The sequence below is a fragment of the Bufo gargarizans genome, chromosome 8, assembly GCF_014858855.1.
Source record: "Bufo gargarizans isolate SCDJY-AF-19 chromosome 8, ASM1485885v1, whole genome shotgun sequence".
Lineage (NCBI taxonomy): Eukaryota > Metazoa > Chordata > Amphibia > Anura > Bufonidae > Bufo > Bufo gargarizans.
The window spans coordinates 75139534-75162957 of NC_058087.1; the positions used below are offsets into that span (position 1 = coordinate 75139534).

The 23424-nt window shown below is 45.1% G+C and overlaps 1 protein-coding gene across 1 annotated transcript in view; it reads right to left on the reverse strand.

Moving 5' to 3' along the window:
- The window catches only part of LOC122944468 (caspase-8-like), a 73763-nt gene extending 50933 nt beyond the window's left edge, over window positions 1-22830 (reverse strand). The window contains exon 1 of the mRNA XM_044302776.1: window positions 22630-22830. The gene's annotated coding sequence lies outside the window, so the exon portion shown is untranslated. The remainder of the gene's footprint in view (window positions 1-22629) is intronic.
- Window positions 22831-23424: the final 594 nt, after the last annotated feature.

The following is a 23424-nucleotide window of genomic DNA, read 5'->3' on the forward strand; positions in this document are numbered from 1 at the left end:
TGTTATTAGCTGAAGCAGACTGTGAGTGTCTATTGTTGTGACTTAGATGAAGATCAGATCACATTTTATGATCTATTTGTGCAGAAATCTATATCATTCCAAAGGGTTCACATACTTTTTCTTGCAACTGTATATGGTATTGCACTATTATTACAAATTTTATGACCTTTTATTGTTGCTAATAGCCATTTAATAAATAACCTTTTTCCATACACTACCTATGACCAGAGTGCCATCCCTCTATTTTATTCTCATTCTCCTACTACAAGCGTTGGGTACGCTTAGTTTGGATTGAGCACCTCATTCCATTTTTTGAGCTACAGTGAGCCGCCCCACTACAATTTTCTCTTTATGAGTCTAATGTGGTTTACACCTTTAGGTGTAAAAGTAGACCAGCGAATTAGCTGGCGTAGGTTGTGACTTTTTTGCGACTTTTTGAAAAGCCGCACATAGTAAATGAGCAATAATCCAGGTCTAATCTCACTTTTAGCTCTTAAATATAGACCACTGTGAAAAGTGGCAAAGAAGATCAAATGTCGAAAATTGAACAAATGTTGCAGAAAATGTCCCAGTTGCCATGACTTGTGACTTTTTTAGACCACAAAACTGACATATCTGGTTTGATAAATGACCTCTAGAATGTTTTAATGTCACTCTATGAATTCTACTTCTTGCCCTGTATTTTTGTACTCTTACCATGGCAAATGGTCTTGCTTAACCCTTTCGCTACCAGCAATGGGTAAACATGGCGCCCACTCGCACACATAGCGTGCACCGTGCCTGGTGGGTCTCCGCTGTTTCAAACAACAGAGACCCGCGGCTAATGACCGCGACTGGCAATAATCCCGATCGCGGTCATTAAAGCTTTTAGATGCTAAAAGCTAAAAAAAAAAAAAAAACGGAAGCGCATTCTCTGCAGCCAATGAGGATGCCGGTAATTTAATTCAATACACTGAGTCTCTTTGAAGAGACCCAGGGTATTGGAGCTGCAATTCCTATTTTGGCCAACATAAGAAATGAGCAATTCTGGTATCATCATGGATCTTTATGAAACATGATAATACAGAATAAATAAATAAAATTGTGAGTCTTGTAGCCTCAAACATAATCTACAAAACTATAAAAAAAAAAGTAAAAATAAAATATAAAAAAATGTTAAATATAAAAATTTTAATCACCCCCTTTCCGTAAAATAAAAAAATTAATACATAAATAACAAAAAATCTAAACATCATTAGCATCACTGCATCCGACAACACACGTACTATTTAAAACATAAAAATATTTTTCCAATAAAGCGAATGGGTCAAAATGGCCGAATCTGCATTTTTTCATCGCGTAACTCCAAAATGGTATCAATAAAAACTACAGATCGTCCTGACAAAAAATTACCCCCATACAGCTCAGCAGATATAACTATAAAAAAGTTATGGGGGTATGGTGATGTAAAAAAAATATATAAAAAAAAATCAGTTTTAATTTGTTTTTAAACTATTTAGACAAAAAAAAAACATATACATATGTGGTATCGCTGTTACCGTACTGACCCAGAAAAAGAAGAGCACAGGTCAGTTTTGCCTCAAAGGGAACACCACAGGGACAAAACTTGTAAAATGGTGGAGAAATTGAGTTTTTTTTTTCTTCAATTCCACCCCATTTGGATTTTTTCCCCCGCTTCCCACTACATCATATGCAATATTAAAGGATGGCGTTGGAAAGTACAACTTGTCCCACATAAAACAAGCCCTCATATGGATATGTGAACGGAAAAATGAAAAAGTTAAGGCTCAAGGAAGATAGGGAAGAAAAATAAAAACGCAGAAATGAAAAAAACCTTCAGTATCCAAGGGGTTAAAGTAGTTGTGCATTATTAGAAAAAAAAACGCAAGCTTCTGTCATAACCAGTGCCACACCTGTCCATTGACTATTTGTAGTATAGGAGACGTGTTATCTTTTGCGTAAAGGACATACAGATGCAGAAAGCACACAGATGTCTTCCTTGTGCTTTCCGCATCTATATGTCCGTTCTGCAAAAGATTGAATACGTTCTATTCTTGGCAGTCGATGGATCAGCAAAAAATCTGCAGATCCGCGTTTTGCTGACTGCAAAATAAATAGAGTTGTGTGAACACCCCCCTTAGGGCTCATGCATACAAACGTATTTTCTTTCTGCTTCCGTTCCGGGTTTTTTGCAGACCGTATGCGGAACCATTCACTTCAATGGGGCTGTAGAAAATACAAAAGTTACTCCATGTGCATTCCGTTTGTCCGCATGGCCGTTCCGCAAAAAAGTAGTGCATGTCCTATTATTGTCCACAAATCACGGTCCGAGGCCCCATTCCAGTCAATAGGTCCGCAAAAAATACGGAACGCACACGGAACACATCCGTATGTCATCCGTATTTTGCGGATCCATACTGTAGAAATGCTATGCCCAGCCCATATTGCTCATGTGTTTGGTGATTAATAAGTTACTGTTTCTGTATACGATCCGCAAAAAATGGATCAAATTCTGAAACCATACGGATATGTTATGTGCAATAACGGAACGGAATAGAACTTAAATCAGAGAAAAAAAAACCTCAAATATACAAAACAACGGATCAGTGAAAAATGGACCGCAAAACAACAATGGTCGAGTCCTTACACCGATAAGTGTAGAGCTCTTCTGTGACCATCTGTAGGCTTATCAAGAGAATAGAGCTGTCATACTGTTATCCTAATTCTATACCTATGATCAAGAGGATTACAACGCAGATAACATCTTTCCATCACAACAGCAGTAAACTGACAATGGGTTCCAGATCTGTCTAGGAGTTTATTTCTTTGTGCTGACTGCTACAGAAGGACAATAGCTTGTATTTCATTTCCAATGGTATTGTACCGCTGAAATGAAAAATGTTCAAGAATTCTAAAAATGTGTTTTCAGTGAATATTGAGTTTAAAGAGCACCTGACAGCAGGTCAACCCTATTAAGCCATGAATACCGCCTGGTAGGGTTTATACTGCTGATGATGCAACTTGTGAAAATCAGTTGCAGTGTTCCTGGAGACTTCAGTGCACCAAAGGGCATGGCCAGCACTGAAAAGCTGATTAAGGCCTAGTTCACATTTCCGTGTCAGTTTCACGTCCGTGAAAAAAAAACAGTCCACGTTACATCCGTGAAGCATCCCTGTTTGGTACGTGTGTCCATTTTTTTACCCTCTGGGTATCATCTGTATTCCACAGATACTGCTCAGCTGAAGAGCATCTCCTATCTGTCTTCAGTGTAAGGCCTCATGCACACGACCGTTGTGTGTTTTGCAGTCCTCGCGTATCCTCAAAACACGGATGCCGACTGTGTGCGTTGCGCAATTTGCGGAACGGCATGGACAGCCATTGATATAACTGGCTATTCTTGTCCGCAAAACGCAGACAAGAATAGGACAGGTTATATTTTTTTTTTGCGGACCACGGAACGGAGCAACGGATGCGGCCCCATTAAAGCCAAAACTGCGGCTCGGTTGCGGACTAAAACAACAGCCGTGTGCATGAGACCTAAAACGGACGCAACACGGATGACATCCATGTTGTGTCCGTGATTTTCATGGACGGTGTGTTTGGCCCACATAATGGACCAAAGTAGTGCATGTCTCTCTGATTTCCTTTTCACAGACCTACAGTCACTGGACAACCACTGATGTATGAGCAGACGCACTGAAATAAATGGATACGTGTGCGGTACTTGGAAAATGTGAACAGGCACACTTCATAAAAAATCGGAATTGTGAACGAACCCTAACATGCACTGAGAGTGAACTGAAGCCCTCGTCTGTATAGAGAATAAAAGTTTTGTTTTTTTCTGAAATCCACCGTTCCAGGCGGTATGCTTGGTTGTATAGAGTTGATCCTGCTTACAGGTGCTCCCCTTTCTGCTGAAAGCGTCCCATTACGCAGTGTCAGAATGAAATGTCTGCTAACTGGTTTATTCCTCTTTCACAAAACCGTATGGCTATTTCAGTGTTTTGCGGTCCGTTTTTCATGGATCCGTTGTTCCGTTTCATTTTCGTTTCCGTTCTTCCGTATGGCATATACAATATACAGTAATTACATAGAAAAAATTGGGCTGGGCACAACATTTTCAATAGATGGTTCCACAAAAACTGAATGGATACGAAGACATACAGATGCATTTCCGTATGTGTTCCGTTTTCTTTTTGCGGACCCATTGACTTGAGTGGAGCCATGGAACGTGATTTGCAGGCAATAATAGGATATGTTCTATCTTTTAACGGAACGGAAAAACGGAAACAGAATGCATACGGAGTACATTCCATTTTTTTTCGGAACCATTGAAATGAATGGTTCCGTATACGGAACGCAAAAAATGGCCCGCAAAACGGAAAAAAAAATGGTAGTTTGAAAGAGGCCTTATATTGCAACAAATTTACGACGGCATTTCCGGATCTAATTAATCTGTCACATCGTACTGCACATCTCTGCCATTACAGTTCACACCGGCTTAGGGTACTTTCACACTTGCGTTAGAGGAATCCAGCAGGCAGTTCCGTTGCTAGAACCGCCTGCCGGATACAGAAAAACATGTGCAAATGGAAAACATTTGTTTCCGGATCCGTTTGACAAATGCATTGAAATACTGGATCCGTCATCCGGAAAAACGGATCCGGTATTTATTTTCACATTTTTAAAGGTCTGCATATGCGCAGACCAGAAGACCGGATCCGTCAATGTGACAATTTTAATGCCGGATCTGGCACTAATACATTTCAATGGGAATTCATTCCCATTGAAGTGTTCCGGAATTTTGGCCAGAGAACATTCCGCAGCATGCTGCTGTATTTCCTCCGGTCAAATACGGTAAAAGTGACTGGACTGATGCATCCTGAACGGAATGCTCTCCATTCAGAATGCATTAGGATAAAACTGAAGCTTTTTTTTTTCAGGTATTGAGCCCCTGTGATGGAACTCAATACCGGAAAATGTAACGCTAGTGTAAAAGTACCCTTAACGCAAAAACGCCGTGCATGTATGGCGGGGGATGCATTGCCAGAATGCATTCCGCCATACATGCACGGCGGGCCGATCGGACGGGCACCGGAGCGGTGCGCGCCCGATCACTGCAGGGGTCCGGCAGTCCCTGGTAGCCGGGCCCCTGCTGTATCCGCCGGCATCGCTGTAAAAGCCGATGCCAGCGGATTAACCCCTTTCTATGCCATGGTCCGCGCTGACCGCGACATAGAAGTGGTTTGCGGCGGGTGTAGAGGAGCGCATCGAGTCCCGGCGCTGCTGTGGCAGCCCTATGCTGTGCAGAGGCTGCCCAATGCCTTGCACGGCATCGGGACATGCCTTCTACGGTTGCCGAGGAGATTCAGCCTCAGGCTGGGCCTCCTAGGCAACCTGTTTGTGTACTACTCACTGCAATACACGAACAGGCAATGCATTACAATACAGATGTATTGTAATGCATTGCAGAGGGGATCAGACCCCCAAAAGTTGAAGTCCCAGAGTAGTATTGTCAGTTGCGTATCATTTTGGTGCATTTTTGGCAGTGATTTGTGTATGTATATTTTTTCATCTGCACAATGTATCATTTTGTGTAAGATGTTCTTGTGGTGCATGAGGTCCGCCCCGGCATCCTCCATTGTACGCATTTTTTGCGGGGGATTGCCGTTGTCTGCGGACCGCATGCGGAGGAATTGCTCACCCGGTTATAGATACGCTACAGTGTCTGGGTTTGGAGCATTTTCACCCATTTAGGCCACTTTTTTCTGTGAGTGAAGTCCCAGAGTGGGACACAAATAAAGCAAAAAAATAAATAAATAATAAGTAAAAAAAAGTGTTTTCAATAAAAAAAATAACGTTTCAAGTAAAAAAAAAAAAAAAGTGTAAAAAAAAAAAGAAGCTATTTTTGTCACCTTACATCACTAAAAGTGCAACACCAAGCGATCAAAAAGGCGTATGCCCCCCAAAATAGTACTAATCTAACCGTCACCTCATCCGGTAAAAAATTAGCCCCTGCACAGGACAATCGTCCAAAAAAATGAAAAAAAAAAAAAAGATATGGCTCTCAGACTATGGAGACACTAAAACATGATTTTTTTTGTTTCAAAAATGCTTTTATTGTGTAAGTATACATATTAGGTAACGCCGTGTCGGTAACATCCTGCTCTATAAAAATATCACATGATTAAACCCCTCAGGTGAACACTGTAAAAAAAATCTAATAAAAATGGTATCAAAAAGCCATTTTGTCACTTTACATCACAAAAAGTGCAATAGCAAGCGATCAAACACCCCAAAATAGTACCAATCAGTCATCTCATACTGAAAGAAAATGAGCCTCTACATAGTACATTCACCCCAAAATTTTTAAAAAACTATAGCTTTCAGAATAAGGAGACACCAAAAATTTTTTTTCTCAAAAATGCTTTTTTATGTAGAACTGAAACAGTCATATTTGGTATTGTCGCGTCCGTAACAATCTGCTCTATAAAAATAGCTCATAATCTAACTTGTCAGATGAACGTTGTAAACAAAAAAAACGTTGCCTTACAAAAAGAGTAATCTAGAGCAACCAAAAATCATCTGTACCCTAAAATAGTACCAACAAAACTGCCACTTATCCCGCAGTTTCCAAAATGGGGTCACTTTTTTGTAGCTTCTACTCTAGGGGTGCAACAGGGGATCTTCAAATGTGACATGGCAACTTAAAATGATCACAGTGAAATCTGCCCTCCAAAAAACATATGGCGTTCCTTTCCTTCTGCGCCCTACCGTGTGCCCGTACAGCAGTTTACGACCACATATGGGGTGTTTTTGTAAACTACAGAATCAGGGCAATAAATATTGAGTTTAGTTTGGCTGTTAACCCTTGCTTTGTTAGCGAAAATAAAAATGATTAAAATAGAAAATCTGCCAAAAAAGTGAAATTCTGAAATTTCCTATCTATTTTTAATTAATTATTGTGGAACACCTAAAGGGTTAACAAAGTTTTCAAAATCAGTTTTGAATACCTTCAGGTGTGTAGCTTCTAAAATGGGGTCACTTTTGGAGTTTCTACTCTAGGGGTGCATCAGGGTGGAACACGGTGTCAAAAAACCAGTCCATCAAAATCTGCCTTCTAAAAACCATATGGCATTCCTTTCCTTCTACACCCTGCCGTGTGGTCATACAGCAGTTTTTGACTATATATGGGGTATTTCTGTAAACTACAGAATTAGGGCAATAAATATTGAGTTTTGTTTGGCTGTTTACTTTCACTTTAACGGGGGAAAAAAATGATTAAAATGGAAAATCTGCCAAAAAAGTGAAATTCAGAAATTTCATCTCCATTTTTCATTAATTCTTGTGGAACACCTAAAGGGTTAACAACGTTTGTAAAATCAGTTTTTAATACCTTGAGGGGTGTAGTTTCTAAAATGTGGTCATTTTTGGGTGGTTTCTATTATGTAAGCCTCACAAAGTGACTTCAGACCTGAACTGGTAGACACCATACAGGAGGACACTCTAGTAGGCACCATACAGGAGGACACTAAAAGTGGGTTTTGGAAATTTTCTGAAAAATTTCAAGATTTGTTTCTAAACTTATAAGTAGAGTTGAGCGAACACCTGGATGTTCGGGTTCGAGAAGTTCGGCCGAACATCCCGGAAATGTTCGGGTTCGGGATCCGAACCCGATCCGAACTTCGTCCCGAACCCGAACCCCATTGAAGTCAATGGGGACCCGAACTTTTCGGCACTAAAAAGGCTGTAAAACAGCCCAGGAAAGAGCTAGAGGGCTGCAAAAGGCAGCAACATGTAGGTAAATCCCCTGCAAACAAATGTGGATAGGGAAATTAATTAAAATAAAAATTAAATAAATAAAAATTAACCAAAATCAATTGGAGAGAGGTTCCATAGCAGAGAATCTGGCTTCCCGTCACCCACCACTGGAACAGTCCATTCTCAGATATTTAGGCCCCGGCACCCAGGCAGAGGAGAGAGGTCCCGTAACAGAGAATCTGTCTTCATGTCAGCAGAGAATTAGTCTGCATGTCATAGCAGAGAATGAGGCTTCACGTCAGCCACCACTGCAACAGTCCATTGGCATATATTTAGGCCCAGCACACACACAGGCAGAGGAGAGAGGTCCCGTAACAGACAATCTGGCTTCATGTCAGCAGAGAATTAGTCTGCATGTCATAGCAGAGAATCAGGCTTCACGTCACCCACCACTGCAACAGTCCATTGGCATATATTTAGGCCCAGCACCCAGGCAGAGGAGGGAGGTCCCGTAACAGAGAATCTGGCTTCATGTCAGCAGAGAATCAGTCTTCATATCATAGCAGAGAATCATGCTTCACGTCACCCACCACTGTAAGAGTCAATTTTCATAAATTTAGGCCCAGAACCCAGGCAGAGGAGAAAGGTCCCGTAACAGACAATCTGGCTTCATGTCAGCAGAGAATCAGTCTTCATATCATAGCAGAGAATCAGGCTTCACGTCACCCACCACTGTAAGAGTCAATTTTCATAAATTTAGGCCCAGAACCCAGGCAGAGGAGAAAGGTCCCGTAACAGACAATCTGGCTTCATGTCAGCAGAGAATCAGTCTTCATATCATAGCAGAGAATCAGGCTTCACGTCACCCACCACTGTAAGAGTCAATTTTCATAAATTTAGGCCCAGAACCCAGGCAGAGGAGAAAGGTCCCGTAACAGACAATCTGGCTTCATGTCAGCAGAGAATCAGTCTTCATATCATAGCAGAGAATCAGGCTTCACGTCACCCACCACTGTAAGAGTCAATTTTCATAAATTTAGGCCCAGAACCCAGGCAGAGGAGAAAGGTCCCGTAACAGACAATCTGGCTTCATGTCAGCAGAGAATCAGTCTTCATATCATAGCAGAGAATCAGGCTTCACGTCACCCACCACTGTAAGAGTCAATTTTCATAAATTTAGGCCCAGAACCCAGGCAGAGGAGAAAGGTCCCGTAACAGACAATCTGGCTTCATGTCAGCAGAGAATCAGTCTTCATATCATAGCAGAGAATCAGGCTTCACGTCACCCACCACTGTAAGAGTCAATTTTCATAAATTTAGGCCCAGAACCCAGGTAGAGGAGAAAGGTCCCGTAACAGACAATCTGGCTTCATGACAGCAGAGAATCAGTCTGCATGTCATAGCAGAGAATGAGGCTTCACGTCAGCCACCACTGCAACAGTCCATTGGCATATATTTAGGCCCAGCACACACACAGGCAGAGGAGAGAGGTCCCGTAACAGACAATCTGGCTTCATGTCAGCAGAGAATTAGTCTGCATGTCATAGCAGAGAATGAGGCTTCACGTCACCCACCACTGCAACAGTCCATTGGCATATATTCAGGCCCAGCACCCAGGCAGAGGAGAGAGGTCCCGTAACAGAGGATCTGGCTTCATGTCAGCAGAGAATCAGTCTGCATGTCATAGCAGAGAATGAGGCTTCACGTCAGCCACCACTGCAACAGTCCATTGTCATAAATTTAGGCCCAGCACCCAGGCAGAGGAGAGAGGTCCCATAAAAGAGGATCTGGCTTCATGTCAGCAGAGAATCAGTCTGCATGTCATAGCAGAGAATCAGGCTTCACGTCAGCCACCACTGCAACAGTCCATTGTCATAAATTTAGGCCCAGCACCCAGGCAGAGGAGAGAGGTCCCGTAAAAGAGGATCTGGCTTCATGTCAGCAGAGAATCAGTCTGCATGTCATAGCAGAGAATCAGGCTTCACGTCAGCCACCACTGCAACAGTCCATTGTCATAAATTTAGGCCCAGCACCCAGGCAGAGGAGAGAGGTCCCGTAACAGAGGATCTGGCTTCATGTCAGCAGAGAATCAGTCTGCATGTCATAGCAGAGAATCAGGCTTCACGTCAGCCACCACTGCAACAGTCCATTGTCATAAATTTAGGCCCAGCACCCAGGCAGAGGAGAGAGGTCCCGTAACAGAGGATCTGGCTTCATGTCAGCAGAGAATCAGTCTGCATGTCATAGCAGAGAATCAGGCTTCACGTCAGCCACCACTGCAACAGTCCATTGTCATAAATTTAGGCCCAGCACCCAGGCAGAGGAGAGAGGTCCCGTAACAGAGGATCTGGCTTCATGTCAGCAGAGAATCAGTCTGCATGTCATAGCAGAGAATCAGGCTTCACGTCAGCCACCACTGCAACAGTCCATTGTCATAAATTTAGGCCCAGCACCCAGGCAGAGGAGAGAGGTCCCGTAACAGAGGATCTGGCTTCATGTCAGCAGAGAATCAGTCTGCATGTCATAGCAGAGAATCAGGCTTCACGTCAGCCACCACTGCAACAGTCCATTGTCATAAATTTAGGCCCAGCACCCAGGCAGAGGAGAGAGGTCCCGTAACAGACAATCTGGCTTCATGTCAGCAGAGAATTAGTCTGCATGTCATAGCAGAGAATCAGGCTTCATGTCAGCCACCACTGCAACAGTCCATTGGCATATATTTAGGCCTAGCACACAGGCAGAGGAGAGGTTCATTCAACTTTGGGTAGCATCGCAATATAATGGTAAAATGAAAATAAAAATAGGATTGAATGAGGAAGTGCCCTGGAGTCCAATAATATATGGTTATGGGGAGGTAGTTAATGTCTAATCTGGACAAGGGACGGACAGGTCCTGTGGGATCCATGCCTGGTTCATTTTTATGAACGTCAGCTTGTCCACATTGGCTGTAGACAGGCGGCTGCGTTTGTCTGTAATGACGCCCCCTGCCGTGCTGAATACACGTTCAGACAAAACGCTGGCTGCCGGGCAGGCCAGCACCTCCAAGGCATAAAAGGCTAGCTCTGGCCACGTGGACAATTTAGAGACCCAGAAGTTGAATGGGGCCGAACCATCAGTCAGTACGTGGAGGGGTGTGCACACGTACTGTTCCACCATGTTAGTGAAATGTTGCCTCCTGCTAACACGTTGCGTATCAGGTGGTGGTGCAGTTAGCTGTGGCGTGTTGACAAAAGTTTTCCACATCTCTGCCATGCTAACCCTGCCCTCAGAGGAGCTGGCCGTGACACAGCTGCCTTGGCGACCTCTTGCTCCTCCTCTGCCTTGGCCTTGGGCTTCCACTTGTTCCCCTGTGACATTTGGGAATGCTCTCAGTAGCGCGTCTACCAACGTGCGCTTGTACTCGCGCATCTTCCTATCACGCTCCAGTGCAGGAAGTAAGGTGGGCACATTGTCTTTGTAGCGTGGATCCAGCAGGGTGGCAACCCAGTAGTCCGCACAGGTTAAAATGTGGGCAACTCTGCTGTCGTTGCGCAGGCACTGCAGCATGTAGTCGCTCATGTGTGCCAGGCTGCCCAGGGGTAAGGACAAGCTGTCCTCTGTGGGAGGCGTATCGTCATCGTCCTGCCTTTCCCCCCAGCCACGCACCAGTGATGGACCCGAGCTGCGTTGGGTGCCACCCCGCTGTGACCATGCTTCATCCTCATCCTCCTCCACCTCCTCCTCATCCTCGTCCTCCTCGTCCTCCAGTAGTGGGCCCTGGCTGGCCACATTTGTACCTGGCCTCTGCTGTTGCAAAAAACCTCCCTCTGAGTCACTTCGAAGAGACTGGCCTGAAAGTGCTAAAAATGACCCCTCTTCCTCATCCTCCTCCTCCTCCTCCTGGGCCACCTCCTGTTCCATCATCGCCCTAAGTGTTTTCTCAAGGAGACATAGAAGTGGTATTGTAACGCTGATAACGGTGTCATCGCCACTGGCCATGTTGGTGGAGTACTCGAAACAGCGCAACAGGGCACACAGGTCTCGCATGGAGGCCCAGTCATTGGTGGTGAAGTGGTGCTGTTCTGTAGTGCGACTGACCCGTGCGTGCTGCAGCTGAAACTCCACTATGGCCTGCTGCTGCTCGCACAGTCTGTCCAGCATGTGCAAGGTGGAGTTCCACCTGGTGGGCACGTCGCATATGAGGCGGTGAGCGGGAAGGCCGAAGTTACGCTGTAGCGCAGACAGGCGAGCAGCGGCAGGATGTGAACGCCGGAAGCGCGAACAGACGGCCCGCACTTTATGCAGCAGCTCTGACATGTCGGGGTAGTTGTGAATGAACTTCTGCACCACCAAATTCAGCACATGCGCCAAGCAAGGGATGTGCGTCAAATTGGCTAGTCCCAGAGCTGCAACGAGATTTCGCCCATTATCACACACCACCAGGCCGGGCTTGAGGCTCACCGGCAGCAACCACTCGTCGGTCTGTTGTTCAATACCCCGCCACAACTCCTGTGCGGTGTGGGGCCTGTCCCCCAAACATATGAGTTTCAGAATGGCCTGCTGACGTTTACCCCGGGCTGTGCTGAAGTTGGTGGTGAAGGTGTGTGGCTGACTGGATGAGCAGGTGGAAGAAGAGGAGGAGGAAGCCGAGAAGGAGGAGGTGGCAACAGGAGGCAAAGAATGTTGCCCTGCGATCCATGGCGGCGGCAGGACGTGCGCCAAACAGCTCTCCGCCTGGGGCCCAGCTGCCACTACATTTACCCAGTGTGCAGTTAGGGAGATATAGCGTCCCTGGCCGTGCTTACTGGTCCACGTATCTGTGGTTAGGTGGACCTTGCTACAGATGGCGTTGCGCAGTGCACACTTGATTTTATCGGATACTTGGTTGTGCAGGGAAGGCACGGCTCTCTTGGAGAAGTAGTGCCGGCTGGGAACAACATACTGTGGGACAGCAAGCGACATGAGCTGTTTGAAGCTGTCTGTGTCCACCAGCCTAAATGACAGCATTTCATAGGCCAGTAGTTTAGAAATGCTGGCATTCAGGGCCAGGGATCGAGGGTGGCTAGGTGGGAATTTACGCTTTCTATCAAATGTTTGTGAGATGGAGAGCTGAACGCTGGCGTGTGACATGGTTGAGACGCTTGGTGACGGAGGTGGTGGTGGTGGTGTTGGTGGTACATCCCCTGTTTGCTGGGCGGCAGGTGCCAACGTTCCTCCAGAGGCGGAGGAAGAGGCCGAGGCGGCAGCAGCAGAATAGGCCGAGGCGGCAGCAGCAGAAGAGGTAGCAGGGGGAGCCTGAGTGACTTCCTTGGTTTTAAGGTGTTTACTCCACTGCAGTTCATGCTTTGCATGCAGGTGCCTGGTCATGCAGGTTGTGCTCAGGTTCAGAACGTTAATGCCTCGCTTCAGGCTCTGATGGCACAGCGTGCAAACCACTCGGGTCTTGTCGTCAGCACATTGTTTGAAGAAGTGCCATGCCAGGGAACTCCTTGAAGCTGCCTTTGGGGTGCTCGGTCCCAGATGGCGGCGGTCAGTAGCAGGCGGAGTCTCTTGGCGGCGGGTGTTCTGCTTTTGCCCACTGCTCCCTCTTTTGCTACGCTGTTGGCTCGGTCTCACCACTGCCTCTTCCTCCGAACTGTGAAAGTCAGTGGCACGACCTTCATTCCATGTGGGGTCTAGGACCTCATCGTCCCCTGCATCGTCTTCCACCCAGTCTTGATCCCTGACCTCCTGTTCAGTCTGCACACTGCAGAAAGACGCAGCAGTTGGCACCTGTGTTTCGTCATCATCAGAGACATGCTGAGGTGGTATTCCCATGTCCTCATCATCAGGAAACATAAGTGGTTGTGCGTCAGTGCATTCTATGTCTTTCACCGCTGGGGAAGGGCTAGGTGGATGCCCTTGGGAAACCCTGCCAGCGGAGTCTTCAAACAGCATAAGAGACTGCTGCATAACTTGAGGCTGAGACAGTTTCCCTGGTATGCATGGGGGTGATGTGACAGACTGATGGGGTTGGTTTTTAGGCGCCATCTGTGCGCTTTCTGCAGAAGACTGGGTGGGAGATAATGTGAACGTGCTGGATCCACTGTCGGCCACCCAATTGACTAATGCCTGTACCTGCTCAGGCCTTACCATCCTTAGAACGGCATTGGGCCCCACCATATATCGCTGTAAATTCTGGCGGCTACTGGGACCTGAGGTAGTTGGTACACTAGGACGTGTGGATGTGGCAGAACGGCCACGTCCTCTCCCAGCACCAGAGGGTCCACTAACACCACCACGACCATGTCCACGTCCGCGTCCCTTACTAGATGTTTTTCTCATTGTTATGGTTCACCACAACAACAAATATATTATTTGGCCCAATGTATTGTATTCAAATTCAGCGGGATATAAATTTGAGGCCTAGTATTTAGGCGCTGGGTGACCGGTATGGATTTAGTGACAGAATTAGACTTGGAAATGCACAGAAGCGTGTGTGTGAAGTTATTCTGAATGACCCAATGTGCACCTTGAATATTATATACCCTTTTTGGGATAGATTTCAAATAGCTCTGATATAGCAGGAACCACTAAATTATGAAATTGCTAAATTGGGAATTGTACTTCAACCCAGAACAAAAAATGTGCTTTGACGGGCACTAAATAACTTTCACAGCTACAACAGTACAGCGGTAACGAGAGATTTAGAGGGATTTAAATTTGAGGCCTAGTATTTAGGCGCTGGGTCACCGGTATGGATTTAGTGACAGAATTAGACTTGGAAATGCACAGAAGCGGGTGTGTGTGAAGTTATTCTGAATGACCCTATGTGCACCTTCAATATTATATACCCTTTTAGGGATAGATTTCAAATAGCTCTGATATAGCAGAAACCACTAAATTATGAAATTGCTAAATTGGGAATTGTACTTCAACCCAGAACAAAAAATGTGCTTTGACGGACACTAAATATCTTGCCCAGCAACAACAGTACAGCGGTGGGTAACGAGAGATTTAGAGGGATTTAAATTTGAGGCCTAGTATTTAGGCGCTGGGTCACCGGTATGGATTTAGTGACAGAATTAGACTTGGAAATGCACAGAAGCGTGTGTGTGAAGTTATTCTGAATGACCCTATGTGCACCTTCAATATTATATACCCTTTTAGGGATAGATTTCAAATAGCTCTGATATAGCAGAAACCACTAAATTATGAAATTGCTAAATTGGGAATTGTACTTCAACCCAGAACAAAAAATGTGCTTTGACGGACACTAAATATCTTGCCCAGCAACAACAGTACAGCGGTGGGTAACGAGAGATTTAGAGGGATTTAAATTTGAGGCCTAGTATTTAGGCGCTGGGTCACCGGTATGGATTTAGTGACAGAATTAGACTTGGAAATGCACAGAAGCGTGTGTGTGAAGTTATTCTGAATGACCCTATGTGCACCTTCAATATTATATACCCTTTTAGGGATAGATTTCAAATAGCTCTGATATAGCAGAAACCACTAAATTATGAAATTGCTAAATTGGGAATTGTACTTCAACCCAGAACAAAAAATGTGCTTTGACGGACACTAAATATCTTGCCCAGCAACAACAGTACAGCGGTGGGTAACGAGAGATTTAGAGGGATTTAAATTTGAGGCCTAGTATTTAGGCGCTGGGTCACCGGTATGGATTTAGTGACAGAATTAGACTTGGAAATGCACAGAAGCGGGTGTGTGTGAAGTTATTCTGAATGACCCTATGTGCACCTTCAATATTATATACCCTTTTAGGGATAGATTTCAAATAGCTCTGATATAGCAGAAACCACTAAATTATGAAATTGCTAAATTGGGAATTGTACTTCAACCCAGAACAAAAAATGTGCTTTGACGGACACTAAATATCTTGCCCAGCAACAACAGTACAGCGGTGGGTAACGAGAGATTTAGAGGGATTTAAATTTGAGGCCTAGTATTTAGGCGCTGGGTCACCGGTATGGATTTAGTGACAGAATTAGACTTGGAAATGCACAGAAGCGTGTGTGTGAAGTTATTCTGAATGACCCTATGTGCACCTTCAATATTATATACCCTTTTAGGGATAGATTTCAAATAGCTCTGATATAGCAGAAACCACTAAATTATGAAATTGCTAAATTGGGAATTGTACTTCAACCCAGAACAAAAAATGTGCTTTGACGGACACTAAATATCTTGCCCAGCAACAACAGTACAGCGGTGGGTAACGAGAGATTTAGAGGGATTTAAATTTGAGGCCTAGTATTTAGGCGCTGGGTCACCGGTATGGATTTAGTGACAGAATTAGACTTGGAAATGCACAGAAGCGTGTGTGTGAAGTTATTCTGAATGACCCTATGTGCACCTTCAATATTATATACCCTTTTAGGGATAGATTTCAAATAGCTCTGATATAGCAGAAACCACTAAATTATGAAATTGCTAAATTGGGAATTGTACTTCAACCCAGAACAAAAAATGTGCTTTGACGGACACTAAATATCTTGCCCAGCAACAACAGTACAGCGGTGGGTAACGAGAGATTTAGAGGGATTTAAATTTGAGGCCTAGTATTTAGGCGCTGGGTCACCGGTATGGATTTAGTGACAGAATTAGACTTGGAAATGCACAGAAGCGTGTGTGTGAAGTTATTCTGAATGACCCTATGTGCACCTTCAATATTATATACCCTTTTAGGGATAGATTTCAAATAGCTCTGATATAGCAGAAACCACTAAATTATGAAATTGCTAAATTGGGAATTGTACTTCAACCCAGAACAAAAAATGTGCTTTGACGGACACTAAATATCTTGCCCAGCAACAACAGTACAGCGGTGGGTAACGAGAGATTTAGAGGGATTTAAATTTGAGGCCTAGTATTTAGGCGCTGGGTCACCGGTATGGATTTAGTGACAGAATTAGACTTGGAAATGCACAGAAGCGGGTGTGTGTGAAGTTATTCTGAATGACCCTATGTGCACCTTCAATATTATATACCCTTTTAGGGATAGATTTCAAATAGCTCTGATATAGCAGAAACCACTAAATTATGAAATTGCTAAATTGGGAATTGTACTTCAACCCAGAACAAAAAATGTGCTTTGACGGACACTAAATATCTTGCCCAGCAACAACAGTACAGCGGTAACGAGAGATTTAGAGGGATTTAAATTTGAGGCCTAGTATTTAGGCGCTGGGTGACAGGTATGGGTTTAGTGACAGAATTAGACTTGGAAATACACAGTAGCGGGTGTGTGTGAAGTTATTCTGAATGACCCAATGTGCACCTTCAATATTATATACCCTTTTTGGGATAGATTTCAAATAGCTCTGATATAGCAGGAACCACTAAATTATGAAATTGCTAAATTGGGAATTGTATTTCAACCCAGAACAAGAAATGTGCTTGAACGGACACTAAATAACTCGCCCAGCTACAGCACTAGGGACAGATTTAGCTGGATATAAATTTGAGGCCTAGTATTTAGGCGCTGGGTGACCGGTATGGATTTAGTGACAGAATTAGACTGGGATATGGCCAAAAAATAAACAGACTATTGCTGGTTAAATGCACTTGGTGTGACAGCTTCACCCTGATGTAGGCTTTAGCCAAAAAACAACCACACCATTGAGGGTTAAATGCACTTGGTGACAGGCGCAGCTTGCCCCTGATTTTGTATATGGCCAAAAAATGAACAGACTATTGCTGGTTAAATGCACTTGGTGTGACAGCTTCACCCTGATGTAGGCTTTAGCCAAAAAACAACCACACCATTGAGGGTTAAATGCACTTGGTGACAGGCGCAGCTTGCCCCTGATTTTGTATATGGCCAAAAAATGAACAGACTATTGCTGGTTAAATGCACTTGGTGTCACAGCTTCACCCTGATGTAGGCTTTAGCCAAAAAACAACCACACCATTGAGGGTTAAATGCACTTGGTGACAGGCGCAGCTTGCCCCTGATTTTGTATATGGCCAAAAAATGAACAGACTATTGCTGGTTAAATGCACTTGGTGTGACAGCTTCACCCTGATGTAGGCTTTAGCCAAAAAACAACCACACCATTGAGGGTTAAATGCACTTGGTCGCAGCTTGTGCTGGCGCACCACAAGACACAAAATGGCCGCCGATCACCCCAGAAAAATGAGACTGACAAACGGTCTGTGCAGCCTAAAAACAGTGAGCAATTGAGGATCAGCAGCTCAATGATCCACAGCTGCAGATCGATCAGTTAATCAAGTCCTTTGGAGGAGTTAATCTGCCTAATCTCGCCCTACTGTCGCAGCCGCAACCTCTCCCTACGCTAATCAGAGCAGAGTGACGGGCGGCGCTATGTGACTCCAGCTTAAATAGAGGCTGGGTCACATGGTGCTCTGGCCAATCACAGCCATGCCAATAGTAGGCATGGCTGTGATGGCCTCTTGGGGCAAGTAGTATGACGCTTGTTGATTGGCTGCTTTGCAGCCTTTCAAAAAGCGCCAAGAAAGCGTCACAAAAGCGCCAAGAAAGCGACGAACACCGAACCCGAACCCGGACTTTTACGAAAATGTCCGGGTTCGGGTCCGTGTCACGGACACCCCAAAATTCGGTACGAACCCGAACTATACAGTTCGAGTTCGCTCATCCCTACTTATAAGCCTTCTAACGTCCCAAAAATATAAAATGTCATTTACAAAATGATCCAAACATGAAGTAGACATATTGGAAATGTAAAGTAATAACTATCTGTTTTAAAAGCAGAGAAATTGAAATTTGGAAAGTTGCAAATTTTTCCAAATGTTTGGTAAATTTGGTATTTTTTTATAAAAAAAAAATTAATACAGGTCCTTCTAAAAAAATTAGCATATTGTGATAAAGTTCATTATTTTCTGTAATGTACTGATAAACATTAGACTTTCATATATTTTAGATTCATTACACACCAACTGAAGTAGTTCAAGCCTTTTATTGTTTTAATGTTGATGATTTTGGCATACAGCTCATGAAAACCCAAAATTCCTAACTAAAAAAATTTGCATATCATGAAAAGGTTCTCTAAACGAGCTATTAACCTAATCATCTGAATCGACTAATTAACTCTAAACACCTGCAAAAGATTCCTGAGGCTTTTAAAAACTCCCAGCCTGGTTCATTACTCAAAACCGCAATCATGGGTCAGACTGCCGACCTGACTGCTGTCCAGAAGGCCATCATTGACACCCTCAAGCAAGAGGGTAAGACACAGAAAGAAATTTCTGAACGAATAGGCTGTTCCCAGAGTGCTGTATCAAGGCACCTCAGTGGGAAGTCTGTGGGAAGGAAAAAGTATGGCAGAAAACGCTGCACAACGAGAAGAGGTGACCGGACCCTGAGGAAGATTGTGGAGAAGGACCGATTCCAGACCTTGGGGGACCTGCGGAAGCAGTGGACTGAGTCTGGAGTAGAAACATCCAGAGCCACCGTGTACAGGCGTGTGCAGGAAATGGGCTACAGGTGCCGCATTCCCCAGGTCAAGCCACTTTTGAACCATAAACAGCGGCAGAAGCGCCTGACCTGGGCTACAGAGAAGCAGCACTGGACTGTTGCTCAGTGGTCCAAAGTACTTTTTTCGGATGAAAGCAAATTTTGGAAGAAGACTGGGGAGAGGGAAATGCCAAAATGCCTGAAGTCCAGTGTCAAATAGCCACAGTCAGTGATGGTCTGGGGTGCCATGTCAGCTGCTGGTGTTGGTCCACTGTGTTTTATCAAGGGCAGGGTCAATGCAGCTAGCTATCAGGAGATTTTGGAGCACTTCATGCTTCCATCTGCTGAAAAGCTTTATGGAGATGAAGATTTCATTTTTCAGCACGACCTGGCACCTGCTCACAGTGCCAAAACCACTGGTAAATGGTTTACTGACCATGGTATTACTGTGCTCAATTGGCCAGCCAACTCTCCTGACCTAAACCCCATAGAGAATCTGTGGGATATTGGGAAGAGAAAGTTGAGAGACGCAAGACCCAACACTCTGGATGAGCTTAAGGCCGCTATCGAAGCATCCTGGGCCTCCATAACACCTCAGCAGTGCCACAGGCTGATTGCCTCCATGCCACGCCGCATTGAAGCAGTCATTTCTGCAAAAGGATTCCCGACCAAGTATTGAGTGCATAACTGAACATAATTATTTGAAGGTTGACTTTTTTTGTATTAAAAACACTTTTCTTTTATTGGTCGGATGAAATATGCTAATTTTTTTAGATAGGAATTTTGGGTTTTCATGAGCTGTATGCCAAAATCATCAATATTAAAACAATAAATGGCTTGAACTACTTCAGTTGGTGTGTACTGAATCTAAAATATATGAAAGTCTAATGTTTATCAGTACATTACAGAAAATAATGAACTTTATCACAATATGCAAATTTTTTTAGAAGGACCTGTATTTTGATTCAAAAACAATCTCAGAATGGCTTGGGTAAGTAAAAGCGTTTCAAAGTTATCACCACATAAAGTGACACATGTCAGATTTGCAAAAATCAGTCTGATCCTTAAGGGGTTAAATTACAGCACTTTATCTACTCCAGGGTCTGTGTGGGAGTACTCTAACAGTGGGTACTATTCATGGGGGTTACAGTCTGGTTGGCACTATGCATGAGGACACTCTAGGTGGCACTAATCATGGGGTCACTCTTAATGAGGACACTGGCAGGCACTATTCTTGAGGAAACTAGCTAGTGCCATTTATGAGAATACTCTGGGAGGCGCCTTTCTAGGAACACTATGGTATGCATTATTCATGGGGATTCCTTGGTAGAATATGCTGTTTGTCACTAATCATGAGGACACTCTGGTAGACACCATATACAGGAGGACGCTCTGGTAGACACCATATACAGGAGGACGCTCTGGTAGACACCATATACAGGAGGACGCTCTGGTAGACACCATATACAGGAGGACGCTCTGGTAGACACCATATACAGGAGGACGCTCTGGTAGACACCATATACAGGAGGACGCTCTGGTAGACACCATATACAGGAGGACGCTCTGGTAGACACCATATACAGGAGGACGCTCTGGTAGACACCATATACAGGAGGACGCTCTGGTAGACACCATATACAGGGGGACGCTCTGGTAGACACCATATACAGGGGGACGCTCTGGTAGACACCATATACAGGGGGACGCTCTGGTAGACACCATATACAGGGGGACGCTCTGGTAGACACTATATTCAGGAGGACACTCTGGTAGACACCATATACAGGAGGACACTCTGGTAGACACCATATACAGGAGGACACTCTGGTAGACACAATATACAGGAGGACACTCTGGTAGACACAATATACAGGAGGACACTCTGGTAGACACAATATACAGGAGGACACTCTGGTAGACACAATATACAGGAGGACACTCTGGTAGACACAATATACAGGAGGACACTCTGGTAGACACAATATACAGGAGGACACTCTGGTAGACACAATATACAGGAGGACACTCTGGTAGACACAATATACAGGGGGACACTCTGGTAGACACAATATACAGGGGGACACTCTGGTAGACACTATATTCAGGAGGGCACTCTGGTAGACACTATATTCAGGAGGGCACTCTGGTAGACACTATATTCAGGAGGGCACTCTGGTAGACACTATATTCAGGAGGGCACTCTGGTAGACACTATATTCAGGAGGGCACTCTGGTAGACACTATATTCAGGAGGGCACTCTGGTAGACACTATATTCAGGAGGGCACTCTGGTAGACACTATATTCAGGAGGGCACTCTGGTAGACACCATACAGGAGGGCACTCTGGTAGACACCATACAGGAGGGCACTCTGGTAGACACCATACAGGAGGGCACTCTGGTAGACACTATATACGGGAGGGCACTCTGGTAGACACTATATACGGGAGGGCACTCTGGTAGACACTATATACGGGAGGACACTCTGGTAGACACTATATACGGGAGGACACTCTGGTAGACACTATATACGGGAGGACACTCTGGTATACACTATATACGGGAGGGCACTCTGGTAGACACTATATACGGGAGGACACTCTGGTAGACACTGTATACAGGAGGACACTCTGGTAGACACTGTATACGGGAGGGCACTCTGGTAGACACTATATACGGGAGGACACTCTGGTAGACACTATATACAGGAGGACACTCTGGTAGACACTATATACAGTTGGACACTCTGGTAGACACTATATACGGGAGGACACTCTGGTAGACACTATATACAGGAGGACACTCTGGTAGACACTATATACAGGAGGACACTCTGGTAGACACTATATACAGGAGGACACTCTGGTAGACACTATATACAGGAGGACACTCTGGTAGACACTATATACAGGAGGACACTCTGGTAGACACTATATACAGTTGGACACTCTGGTAGACACTATATACGGGAGGACACTCTGGTAGACACTATATACGGGAGGACACTCTGGTAGACACTATATACAGTTAGACACTCTGGTAGACACTATATACGGGAGGACACTCTGGTAGACACTATATACAGGAGGACACTCTGGTAGACACTATATACAGGAGGACACTCTGGTAGACACTATATACAGGAGGACACTCTGGTAGACACTATATACAGGAGGACACTCTGGTAGACACTGTATACAGGAGGACACTATACTAGGCAGTGAGGAACTATTCATGAGGACACTGAGAGGCACTAGGGACTGGTAGACACCACAGGTGGCGGGCACTGTCATAAGAGCACCCTGGCCGTCGCTTCTGGACATGGCATGCTTTCAGCAGGACAGAAGCACACGCGTCCATTCCTGAGGAGAGGCTGCGGGCTCGGACATGTCTCTACACCTCACCCACTTCCGCCTCCCCGAGTGCACGCAGTAGGCGCCGCTTACCAGAGTCAATAAAGTGGAAACTTCTGAAGACCTCCGGTGAAGCCCCGACACCCGCTACACGTCTCCGCCGGCCATTGCTGAGGTTACGGGCGGAAAGTAGATGGAGGAGCGGAGGCCGCCCCGGAGCCGTCCTGTGCGCTCGGCGTCTGCTTGTCACTTCCTACTGTAAACCGAAACCAGAAAGTTCACCCTGTGAGAGGAGTGGGGCGTCGTTACCGCGGCCTTCTGTCAGCCACCCTGATGTTACAGTGCAGTCACTGCCACATGTGGGGACCAGGGCGCCCCCATTATTATCACAGGCCGCCTGGTGTTTGGGCAGTTTTGTGATTCCAGGTGATAATCCTCCCTGAAAGTCTCTGTGTACAGCTGTATAGTTACTAAATAATGTACACTGAATTAGAGACTTGGGGTTGTGCAGTGGTGTAATACTGATCACCTATCCCCAGGATACCTCATCAGTATCAGATTGGCGGGGACCCTGGTCTGTCAGTGGTTTGAAAGGAAGACCCCCACTCACTGGTGCCGGAGTGAGCGCTAAAAAGGAGACGATACGCTGGTAAATTTTGAAGAGGAAGCAGGGCTCCCACAACCAATGGAACCGCTTCAACCAGCTGAACGGCGGGGTGGCGGGTGTCAGACCCCGGCAATCTGATATTGATGACCTAATCCTGTAGACACTATACATGAGGACACTCTGGTAGACATTATTCAGGGTTTTCAAAGAATTTTCTACTAATCCCCTATCCTGAGGATAGGTCATCAGTATCTGATCAGTGAGGGTCTGACACCCCGCGA